Source organism: Cornus florida, unplaced genomic scaffold, assembly GCF_030987335.1.
Source record: "Cornus florida cultivar Cherokee Brave unplaced genomic scaffold, ASM3098733v1 CherokeeBrave_3.0.0_Hap2_Chr02, whole genome shotgun sequence".
In the NCBI taxonomy this organism is placed as follows: Eukaryota; Viridiplantae; Streptophyta; class Magnoliopsida; order Cornales; family Cornaceae; genus Cornus; species Cornus florida.
Window position 1 is genome coordinate 109,953,302 of NW_026775572.1, and position 12,403 is coordinate 109,965,704.

Here is a 12,403-nt window from a genome sequence, read left to right on the forward strand (position 1 = left end):
GTGCATTGTTGGAGAAGAAGCAAGCAAAGGAGCCATTGAGCATTCAATTCAAGCAAGCAAAGAAAGGAAAAATGCTAAAAACTTAAAAAAAAATTTTGCTAAGCTAAGCTTTAAAATTTGGAGTTGAAGTGCTAAAGGACCTTTGTGAGACTTTCTTTACTCAATTCCTTAGTTAAATCGTCGGCCCGCGTGGAGGCTTGTAATTCAATTCTTAGATAAATCGTGAGCCCGCGTGGAGGCTATTTTATTGTTCTTTGCATCATCTTTGTTAAAGTATAAGAATATGGGTTAAGTGTTTGTGGAGGGTGTTTCATTGCATTGTTTTGAAGGCATAGTGTTTGTCATTCTTTGTGTTTGTTGTGTTTTATATTGTGCATGTATGGGCGTCGTTCATTAAGACCAACTTTTGCCCCTCTTGATTTGCATCTTGAATCTATCGTTAGAAATCCTAGGGGAAGAGGAAGTTCAAATAGAGCCAATCTTTCAATGGATGACTATAATGATGACCATATTGAGAACATTGGTCACATAGACCAACAAGGTATCCTTCATCCCAATGTGTATAATGAAAACATGCAAGTACCATTAGGCATGCCAAGGCCATTCATCCAACCACCACAACAACAAGGCCAAGTTCCGTATGGAATGCCAAGGCCAATGTATGCTCCACAACCTCCCATCATTAATCAAGGAATTCATAACCAAGGTGTTCATGTTGCACCTCAAGTAGCTAATCCACCTCTTGCTTTGAGAGATCACTATGTGCCTAATGAATACAATTCACCCACATGCATTCAATTGCCACCATTTAGAGCACATCATTATGAAATTAAAGCACAAACTATTCAAATGCTTCCTAACTTTCATGGACTTCCTAGTGAAGAACCTTACAAGCATTTGGATGAGTTTCTTGAAGTATGTTCCACCGTAAAATATACGGACATACCGAAAGAGGTCTTAAGACTCAAACTTTTTTCATTCACCTTAAAAGACAAGGCAAAGTATTGCTTTAACAATCTTAGGCCTTTTTCAATCACTTCTTGGGTAGAAATACAACAAGAGTTCTTGAAGAAGTACTATCCGGTTTCTAAGACCAATGCCATGAGAACCTCAATTCGAGAATTTTCACATGGGGATGGAGAAACATTTCATGAGGCATAGGAATGCTTCAATGAATTGCTTAAGAAGTGTCCACATCATGACATGCCCAAATGAAAATTAGTTCAATATTTCTTTGAGAGCTTATCGGACAACTATAAGGGTATGGTTGATGCTTCCATGGGTGGCTCATACATTGATAGGCATGAGGATGACGTGTGGCGTCTCTATGAAAGCATGAGTGAAAATTCTTTGCATAGAACACTATCATCCAAGAATGGTAAAAATTCACAAGGTAGGAAGAGTGTAGGCTTACATCAAGTCGAACATTCAAATGAAATAGCCGCCAAAATGAAGTCTTTGTCTCAAAGGTTTAATCAATTTTTTATTAACCAAAACTCAGCGAACCAAGTATCTTCCTTTCCTAACCATTCTCATCGTGCATCAAATGAAACATGTATGACTTGTTCTAGTGTTCTTCATTCTACTTCTCATTGTCCTCATGGACAAGTGCATAATGAACCTAATGAACAAGTCAATGCGGCTTTTGTGAACCAAGGGAACAATCCTTATGGTACTCATTATAATCCAAGTTGGAGGAATCATCTGAATTTCTCTTGGAAAAACCAAGGAGAAGGCTTAAACCCTTCCTAAGGCGGTTTCCAAGGGAAATACATTCCACCTCCACTTCAAAACCAAGGATCCCAAGGTTATAGACCTTATCAATCACAAGGAAATCAATTTGCTAATTCTCATTTTCCCAACTAATCTTATTCCCAAGGAAACATTAGAAGTCCCGCCTTTGAAGAAAAAGTTTTAAATGCTTTGGGCACTCTTGAGGCTAACACTCAATTGCTTCATTCTCACTCTCAATCTATTGCAAAGCTAGAAACCTAAGTAGGGCAAATAACAAGCACTCTTAATGTAAGAGAGAAGGGAAAGATGCCCATTAATGCCCCACTTAAACAACAATGTGTTGTGGAAACCCATTCCTCATCGGAAGGCCATACCATTGAACATGTTAACGCAGTGACTACCTTGCAGAGTGGTATAGTTGTGGACAATCAAGTTGAAATGTCCAATGAAGAGAGTGAACTGGTGCAACCTCAAGTTGTCACCCATCCCGTTTCACATCCCATTCCTCATTCATTGCATATACATGACCTTATAGATGAGAAAGTCTTAAAAGATGTGTTTGAAAAAGAAGTTTTGAAAAATGATGTTGAAAAGGTTTATTTGAAAAATGATTTGAAAACTTCTTGTGTTGAAGAGAGTTCAAAAGAAAATTTTGAAAAAGTGTTTGAACCAAAGGTTCTATTTCTGGATGCCTTAAAATGATCCACTTCAAAAGACAAGCAAAAGGCAAAAACTAATGAAATCATGGAAATGTTTAGGCAAGTGAAAGTTAACCTTCCACTATTGGATGCGATCAAGCAAATTCTAGCTTATGCCAAATTCTTGAAAGACTTGTGCACCCAAAAGCGGAAGAACAAGAGCCAAGTACCAAGAAAAGTGGTTTTGACCGAGCAAGTAAGCTCAATTTTGCAACATAACACTCTTCCAAAGTTTAAGGACCCCGGTTCACCCACTACATCATGCATCATTGGTGATCATATCATTAATCGGGTACTTCTTGACTTAGGAGCAAGTGTTAACCTTCTTCCATATTCGGTCTACGTTAAATTGGGCCTAGGTGAATTGAAACCGACGTCGGTAGTTTTGCAACTTGCCGACCGATCCATTAAGAAACCTAGGGGTGTCATTGAGGATGTTTTAATTAAGATTGATAAATTCTTCTTCCCGGTTGATTTCGTTGTCATTGACACGGAACCAGTTTCCAATCCTAAGAGCCAAATTCCCGTTATTCTTGGCTGTCCTTTCTTGGCAACCGCTAATGCCAATATAAATTGTAGGATGGGGATAATGAAGATTTCATTTGGCCACATGATGGTGAAGTTGAATATCTTTAATCCCACACCCAATTCATTTGACAAATATGAAGGAGAAGACAATGTTGTAGATGAATGTCATGATCTTCAATGCCAAGGGAATGAGCTTTTGTGTAAAACCAAAACTTCCAAAGGATCATCTTCAACCTTGCATTCTCAAAATGTTGTTTCAAATTCTTGCCTTGAAAGGGTATGGAAACCCAAAAGTTTTGATGGCATAGACAAAGGATCAAAAGCCTCTTTTGAGCTTGATCCAACAAGTTCTTCAAAAAACCATTTGTTGGGTGGAGTTCAAAGCATTTATCACCCCAATAAGGAGGGGATGCATTATAAGATCTTTGATCCGGGCTAAAAGAGCCCAATGTCTTGCTAGAGACGTTAAAGACTAGCAAAGGCATTCGTAGGGTGTCAAAACCCTATTCCTCCCCCATTTCTATCTTTCATTTCATTTCTTGCGAAGTCTAGATACTTGTTTTTGGTTCATATACATTTCAAGGAACTTTGGTGAGGATTGCATAAGCTTTTAGGTCATAATTGAGCATTTGGCAAAGTTCGATCGATCTCACATTGGAGTTCGATCGATTGAACTGTGGATTGCACTCAACACTTAGAAAAATTTTCGACCTGCATCCAAAATCAGCTCTCTGTCCCATCGTTCTAACTTATTCTTAGATCGATCAGATATATTCGATCGATCCAACTTCCAGGTTCGATCGATCTCAGGACTCAACACTTAGAAAAATTTTGAGCCTGCATCCACCTGCATATTTCAGCTTTCTATCTGATCGTTCGAAGCATTCCAAGATCGATCAGATATATTCGATCGATCCAACTTCTAGGTTCGATCGATCATAGGACTCAACACTTGGAAAAATTTTGAGCCTACATCCACCTGCATATTTCAGCTCTCTGTCTGATCGTTCGAAGCATTCCAAGATCGATCAAGAAGTTCTTCGATCGATCCAACTTCCAAGTTCGATCGATCTCATGTTCCAATACTTAGCCAAATTTTTGAACCAAAAACCTGCATATTTTTGCTCTCTGTATGATTGATCGAACTCTTGTTTCGATCGATCACAAATCTTCATTTCATTATTTTAACTTTAGTTTGACTTTTCAACTTTTCAAAAATCCAAAAATATTTTCATTTTTATTTTATTCTATTTTCACTCTCATTTTATTTTGTTTCAATTTTCAACAAATTTTCAAAAATTCAAAAATATTTTAATTTATTTAGTTTTTGATTAATTAAATTCAAAAAAAAAAAAAAAAAAAAAAAACCAAAAATCCAAAAATACTTTGAAAGGAGTTCATCAAAGTTCGATCGATCACAACTCATCTTCGATCGATCGAACTAGTTGGGAAATGTTTTTAAAAAAGATCCAAGGGTCTTGAGATCGATCATTTGGATCGATCTCAACACATCAAACCCTAGCCTCTCATTCCCTTCTACTGTAAATCATCTCCCCTAGCTCAGGCAACCACTCCGACGAGATCCAAGCACCTTCAATCTTAGTCCATCTTCATCTTCTTCATCTCAGTTCTTTACAAGTTCGTTCTCCACTTCTCTCATTCTCTTAAGGTAAGTTCCGAGACATCCTTCCATGGATTTGAACTATCATGCATCAATAGCTGTTTCTAAATGACATAATCGTGTTGCTTTCATGTTTAACTGCCATTCTCCAAGCTTGAGCATCCATGTCTTTGTATATATATATGTGCGTATATATGTGTATATGTTTTGGGGATTTTGGTTAAATTTAGATGTTGGGCCATGTTTGGGATGGATTAGGATTCATTTGTATTATTGGAGGGCCCACGAACTCATTCGTGTGGGCCCCATACTTCAAAAGTCACAGATCTGTGACTGTTAGGTTTCATCGTCGCACTATTCGATCGATCGAACAAATTTATGATCGATCGAATATTTGCGATCGATCCAACTCAACCTTCGATCGATCCAACTTTTATGATCAATCTCATTTCTTTTTATGATCGATCAAATTTCACAGATCTTATATACACACTTCATTCATCTTATCTTATATTCATGCTACCTTATATATGCCCAATGCCTGTGATATTCCACATTGGATGCATTTCATACTTACATTGTTTGGCATGTTTCATATTCTGCCACTTGCATAGAATCATGCGATGTTTTGTTTTGTCTATCTTATTTGACATACATGTTTCTATATTGTGCCTTATATTCTATATATGTTGGCACTAACTCTTGAATTTCAATTTACAGACTATGGCTCGCGTCAAGACTGCAGCACGTAGACACTGTCACGGCATCAGACGCAGACTTAACGACAAAGCCAGTCCATCTCATGTCCGTGATCCTAGCTCCGAGCACACATATAGGAGAGTCCGACAGCAAACAGAGGAGACTACGCAGCCCTCCCATACAGAGGAGCCATTACACCCTACTCCACCCCAATCGCCAGCTCGTCTAACATTCACTCCATCACCATCTCACCGCATAGAGGCGCTGAGCAGCCAGCTCAGCCGACTCCACCTGTTCAGCCAGCTCATCTATAGCGCAATAGGCTCGCGCTTAGATATGCACACTTGACTATCGACCACGAGTTAGCATTCAACACCGCATTCTTCTCCAGATCGGTGCTGACTCGATCTGCCTATCAGGACATCATTCAGTGGGGCCTCTCAGCTATTCTTGCCCTAGTCACAGAGCCGATCTACCCGTGACTGGTACGGTTGTTCTACCAGAACCTCCGACCGTTGCCGCGCACTACAGCTGAGCTCATCACCTCTATCGATGGCCATGAGATCACCATTACAGTAGATACTCTGGCCCATTCGACTCGCTGTTCATATCGGTGCCCGCCTGAGCTACAGGAGACATATCCCAGGCTCCACAGGCCTTCTTACGCCGATATAGTGGTTTTTCTCACAAGTCACCATGCCGGTGGCGAGACCTTCGCCACCTGGACATTTTTGCCAGATGACCTGTGGTTTACAGATTCGGTGCTCTATCGAAACATATACATTGCAGGATATAAGATTCAGAGGCGGGGCGACTATCTAGCAGCCCTGTACGCCTTCTATACCGGCCACTGGGTATCTATTCCTGCACTTATCTAGAGTATGATGAGGAAGCTCTACGATGAGTACGTCAGCAAGGAGGCGCCCGGAAGGGCCAAGTCTCTTCCATTCAGTCACCTCATCACCCAGATTCTCATAGACCAGCGCTATCCCATCCACCCGCAAGAGGACCCCGAGAAAGGTTCCTGTTAATTCCTCAAGAAGGATTGGGACAAGAGCTACAGAGCTATTATCACTCGCCTGCAGATCCATGCCGTACTGGCGGCTGCAGAGCTGGAGTTAGAGAAGGAGGCAGCAGCACAAGTAGCCCCGGAACCAGTAAAGCCAGCAACAGCAGCTCCTGCAGTGGATGATGCACCAGTCAATCCAGCTGCCGAGCATGATGACATTGATATAGACATTAACTTGGAGCACTCAGCAGATGACGCAGCTCAACATTCTCCAGCCGGGTCACTTATCTACGAGAAGGAGCAGACCCAGGAGCTGTCTTCTGACTCCTCCATACCAGACTTGACCCCCGACTTCGGAGTGCGTCTGTAGATGCTCGAGGATGCTGTTGTTGCCATCAGAGCTGACCTCATGGCCCACAGAGCGGAGTTCGCTACCTTCCGCATGGATGTAGCGACCATGTTCAGAGATTTATCCAAAGACATCCGCAGAGCCAAACCTACCCGTCCTACCTCATCTTCCTGAGCTCCCACTCTTTTCTATCTTATGATCCCTTTCCCCTTTTGATATTTTATTATTGTCACTGTATTATTTTTACAGCCGGTCTATCAGCTTTGATATTTTTGTTGTACCTGCACTTTCTCTGTTTTATATATCTATTTTTGCTATGGATGTCATATGATTGTATTCTCATATCTGTATTTTTGACTCCATCAGGTGCATCACAGTGACTTCAGTAAGAGAGTGCTACCCAATTTTTAGGACTACCCTCACACCTCTCTCATTTCGTTATCTGTTTATCCCATTTACACTTGCATGACCACTGTGCACTGATTATCCCATTTTGTTATCTGATAAGTTTATCCAAGTGCCAATTTTCAGGACCACAGTTCATCCTAAGTTTGGGGGGGCCATGCCACCCACTTCGGCTACTTCAGTTCCGATCATTCTTGCTTAGTTGCACTGGTATACTCTTTCCTTTGTTCTCTTTGCACATTGAGGGCATTGTGCAATTTAAGTTTGGGCGGAATGGTGCTCTACAGTGTTAGTTTTAAATTCAAACTTTTAGCATGACTCGTGTATTTGAGGGATATTTCTACGATTGGTCCATACCTAACTATGATTTTGATCTTTTAAGGACTATATTGCTTAAAATTTAAAAATTGCTTAACTTGAGAGTCCAATACTCCTTGTATGCCTTGTTGAAGCCATTTAGGAGTAAATTTTTGAAAGATTGATATCTTGCTTACACTTGTGGTCCACATCATCCTGATTTTGTGATTGTTTTGAGATTCATTCTAGAATTCTACACTAGCACTAGCGCACACTAGCATTCATTTGTGGGGTACATGCTTTGTTGATTATTGAATTGGTTATATCCCAATTGGGCTAGTAGTGCATTGAAAGCTTTCATTCTTAATAAAGGTGGATAACAACCCCTTTTCACTAAGTAGCCGGGATTCTAGCCTCATCAAGCACTGAACTTCTCGCGCTGAAAGGTCGAGGGCCCAAACTCTAGGTTAATAATTGAACTTGCTTACACAAAAAAATAAAAAAATAAAAAATAAAAAATAAATAAAAAAGAACAAAAGCAAAAACAATAAAAAGTGAGGACTTCTCCCAAAAGGTGAGAAGTGGGAAATGATTAGATGGTTGTTGTCTTGATTTGTAGCCTAGTTGATTTGATCTTGTAAGTCCGTAGGGGTGTTTGAAAATCTAGTGCCCTAAAGCCGTCTGGTTTGGGAGTTATTGACCTAACGCTCGACCTCATGAATCGCTAGAAAGCTTAAGAGATCAACACATTGCACTATGCTTCCATCTTTGATCCTATGAAAAAAAAATTGAAAAAAAAAAAAAAATCGAGTGAAAAGAATAAGCGCACTTAGAATAATAAAGCTTTAATAAAAGGTGCACTTTTTGTCTTGATGATCGGTACTAGATTTGTGTGCTAGTTTGAGGGTAAAGATGTGATTAATTCTTTAGTTGGCTAAGATAGCAACACATTGATGCCGGTCCACTCAAAAGAATTCTAGAGTTGTATTGATTTGCATGATCATTTTCTTGATATGTGGAGGACCATACTTGCTTGCTTGATGTTGATATTTTGGGAGATTGCTTAGAAAGGGTTGAAAAATTGCATACTTGAGGTAGTTTTCTCCCAATGCTTGTTTGCAATATTGGTACCTCTTTTGAAAAAATGAGCTTAATGTTTGTGGGTACCATTTCTGGAAACCCTCACGAGACTTCACTCGTCCACAAAGGGTAACCTAGGGGTTTAAAAGGCTTGTTGCATGTGCTAAGTGCAATCATGTTCCCTACGAAAGTAGCGCTATCCATTTATTGTTTTCTAGTTTATAGTTGTATAGTTGTTCATTTCATTTCTTTACTTTCTAGTTCATTGCTAGGGACTAGCAATATTTAAGTTTGGGGGTGTGATGAGCCTTGAAAATTACGTATTTAAACCACTTAAGCTTAAGCAATCTAGTACCTTTATCTATCTTACTTTACCGTTTTAGATTGATTTCGTAATATTTCCATTTTCAGGCACTTATCCCGAAAATAAGCTAACTCAGCCAAATAAGAGCTTAATTGAAACAATTCTGAGATTAAACAAAGAAAGGAGCAAAGTGAAGGAAGAAAGAAGCAAAATGAAGCAAAGCAGCAAGTTCGATCGATCCAAGTCCAGGGTTCGATCGATCGAACATTGATCGATCTCAGCACTTCAAGATAGATCCAAGCCTTGACCCAAAGCACTTAAGTCCAAAAGTTCGATCGATCTAACATTATTCTTTGATCGATCGAACACCTTTGTCCTTATCTAAATGATTGATCCTATCCACAGCTGTACCACCTACCAACCACTTTTGTTCTTTTCCTATAAATATCTCCCATAAATATCTCGGATTTGTCTTTTTCCAAAAAGCTCAGCCAGTTGGATCGATCCAGCCTAAGTTCGATTGATCTCACTTACTTTCGATCGATCTCACTTCCTTCGATCGATCGAACTTCCTCCAATGCAAAAAAGTTAAAATTCCATCCCATTGAAAGTTGTCCTTTATCCAATCATTAGGGAATATTGTGTGCACGACCCCAGCTCATTTTGGGTGTTATTTTGACCTACCTATATAAGGATAAGGATTGCTTTTATCAAAAGAGAGCCAACATTATTTTTGATATCATCTCTTGGAGAGGAAGTTTAGAGGAAGAGGAGGCTAGAGACATCATTGGAGATCTTCATCAACAAGGAGCAAACCTCTTCCATGGAGTTACCCCTTGAGGGTTGGAGTATCATCACCATGAGTGGCTAGACATCCTCTTGGGGCTAGAGTTAGCCCCAAGCATGCTTTCTATATCTTAATCTTGTGTATTATTGAGGGATTAGTGTTGTAATCAATGTTTTGACACCTTGATATATACAGATCTTGTTTAATGCTTCCAATTGATCATTTCATTCTATTCATATGTCTATATATGCTAGAATTGATGTTCATGTTCTTGTCTCTAGATTTAGTGTTGTTGATGCATGTCTATGTGTATTGATGCCATGGATTTAGAGATTGTCAAAACATAGTGCTTAAAAGAATGCTTTTGTGATTCTCTTGATAGTTCATGCTTATCTCTTGATGGATTGTGCCTTTCCCCTAGTTTATTTTCATGCTAGTAGTTTAGATGTAGTGTAGTTGCAGTGTAGTGTTAAATGGGAGGACAATCCATGCTTGTTGTTTGATGTTCTAAGCTTTTGAATACAAGTAGTATATGTCTCTAATTTTGTGTTGTATTTGGATTGTGAGCCTAATAAAATGATTAATGACTTGTTTTGATTTATTGTGCCTTTCATGTTGTTTAGACAATATATGCTTCATTGCTTAGATATATTGTGCCTTTCACATGATGTTTAGACAATACATGCTTAACTAGTCATCCTTGCTTGTTGAATCAACCAAACACACACACACCAATATTGCAACACCCTAATTGCCCTCATTAATCACTTATCAATAATATAGAAATGCATTACTTGGTGGTGATCTCTAAACCCCAAGACTCTTCTCTCTCTTTTACTTACTCTTAATTGCACTCTTTTGCTATTACTTAGTTTAATTTAGTTGTTTTTTAATCAACCAACCAACCAATTGTTTGATCACTCGACCTACTAACCCTAATAGCGATTCCACAGTCAACTCCGACATTGCTCAATCCCCATAATCCCTTGGGACGATCCCTTCTCACTCATACTACATAGTATAGGTGTTAAGCGGTTTATAAATTTAAAGTATGGTGCCCACTTGACACTAATTTCTAAACTCAAAGTGTTGTGCATTGTTTTATGCACACGCTCGGGTCGCGCACCATCAATTTTCAAATTCGGTGTTGCAAAGTATGTTCTGGCACCTCCACTAGGTCTCATTTATCTTGTATGAATTGTGGTCAAGGTCCAAATGGTAATTTGAAACCATTTGTTGATTTTAGTTTTCAACTTTTCCATTTTAAGTTCATTTTCGCCTTTTTCTCAGTTGGGGGGTCGGATTTTGACTCGGCCATTTCCGGGAGTCGCGAACCATTCCCGCATGCTCAAAATTACTATTTATGTTTGCGTACATGATCATTTTCATGAAAAACCCTTTCGTATGCGTTTTGAGCCTCCTACGGATTCATTTCACCTATTTGTTGAAAATTCTAGCTTAAGGGCATTTTGGGTATTTATTTTAGGAAATAAATTCCGTTCTTGACTCTATCACATAGAAAATGTGATTTTAGGGGGAGTTTCTTCTTCATGTTTTTTCAAAAAATGTCATATTGGCCTCGAAAACCGCATCGTAAACTCATTTTTCTGCTAAAACACTGTTTCTGCAATTGACCCAGGGTTCTGCCCATTTGGACGGGCGCCCGCGGGTCTTGGGCGGGCCCCGGCCATGCATAGGGCTGCTCTGCACCATTTCCCATGGTTTTTCCCATTTGGGCGGGGGCCCGCAGGTTTTGTTTCGGCGCCTGCGGTTACTATTCCTGCTCCAGACACCTTTCTTCAACGGGCCATATCTCACTTGTTTTAACTCAGAATTAGTCCATTCTTGTGTCTAAACTGACCGCATTGAGATAAGATTTCCAATGGTACTAATTAGAGATTCATATTCCATTTGTAGCTCAAGTTATTCAAGTTTTCATATGATAGTATCAGTTTTTGGTTCGAACCGGGATAGGGTTTCCATCCCTTCGACTTTAGGACTTGATATATTTGCCGTCCGGACTCCGAATCATGAGATTCTTGAGTCCAAATTTGTTAATTTTTCATTTTTTTTTCCAATGGTATGCTTGGTAGCATCCATTTCTCTATGAAATAATCATTTTGCCCCTGGGGCTTAATTGTTACCTTTCCAATCTCTTGCTTCCGCACTTATCCCTTTGGGTTCCAAGACCTCATGAAAGGTCACCTTAGGGTCTTAGAGGTGTGTTGTGCCTTAGGAGGCCATTATCTTGTCTTTTGCTTCCTCATCTGGATCTGCTATCAGGTCAATCTTTGGTTCATCACTGTAGTACCGGGTTGAATCAAAACCTGGGTCGTTATAGAAACGAAATGTAAATTTGAAGAAGCTTAGAGACAGCCTAGGGAAGAAACTGGTTGACTACGTTGAGAAGCGCAAGTGGTTGTTCTTTACCACTATGGCGAGTTCTTATAGTCCAGACTTAGTCCACTATTTCTACTCGAATATCCGTAAAGTTTATGACTCAGGATATTTTGAGGTTTCTCTATTTGGCAAGGACTATGTGATTGATGTAGATGTGATTGGAAAAGTGTTTGGCATACCCAAGAGTTTTTCTAGCATGGGATATCGTCTTCCACTTATTCATTCAGGACTAAAGTGGGAAGATATTTGCAATGAGTTGTGTGTCCCAGACTCACCAAGGTTTCCCAACTACATTCCAAATCACTATCTCACAGATGAGGCGGCATTCCTGAATTTATTTGCTATCTCAAATCTCGGTTTCTTTGGGAAGAAAGACGTCATCTCAATAGATCATGCTGAGGTACTATATCTCTTGTCCATTGATACTATAATTCATCTTGATACTTCTATATATGGACTGATGGTGTCGCACTACAAGAGCAATACAAAGAA

General features: G+C 39.6%; 1 pseudogene; it reads right to left on the bottom strand.

Annotated features, from left to right (window-relative positions):
* Nucleotides 1-1,106: 1,106 nt before the first annotated feature.
* Nucleotides 1,107-1,205, bottom strand: LOC132297935 (small nucleolar RNA R71; annotated as a pseudogene).
* Between the last annotated feature and the right edge of the window lie 11,198 nt (nt 1,206-12,403).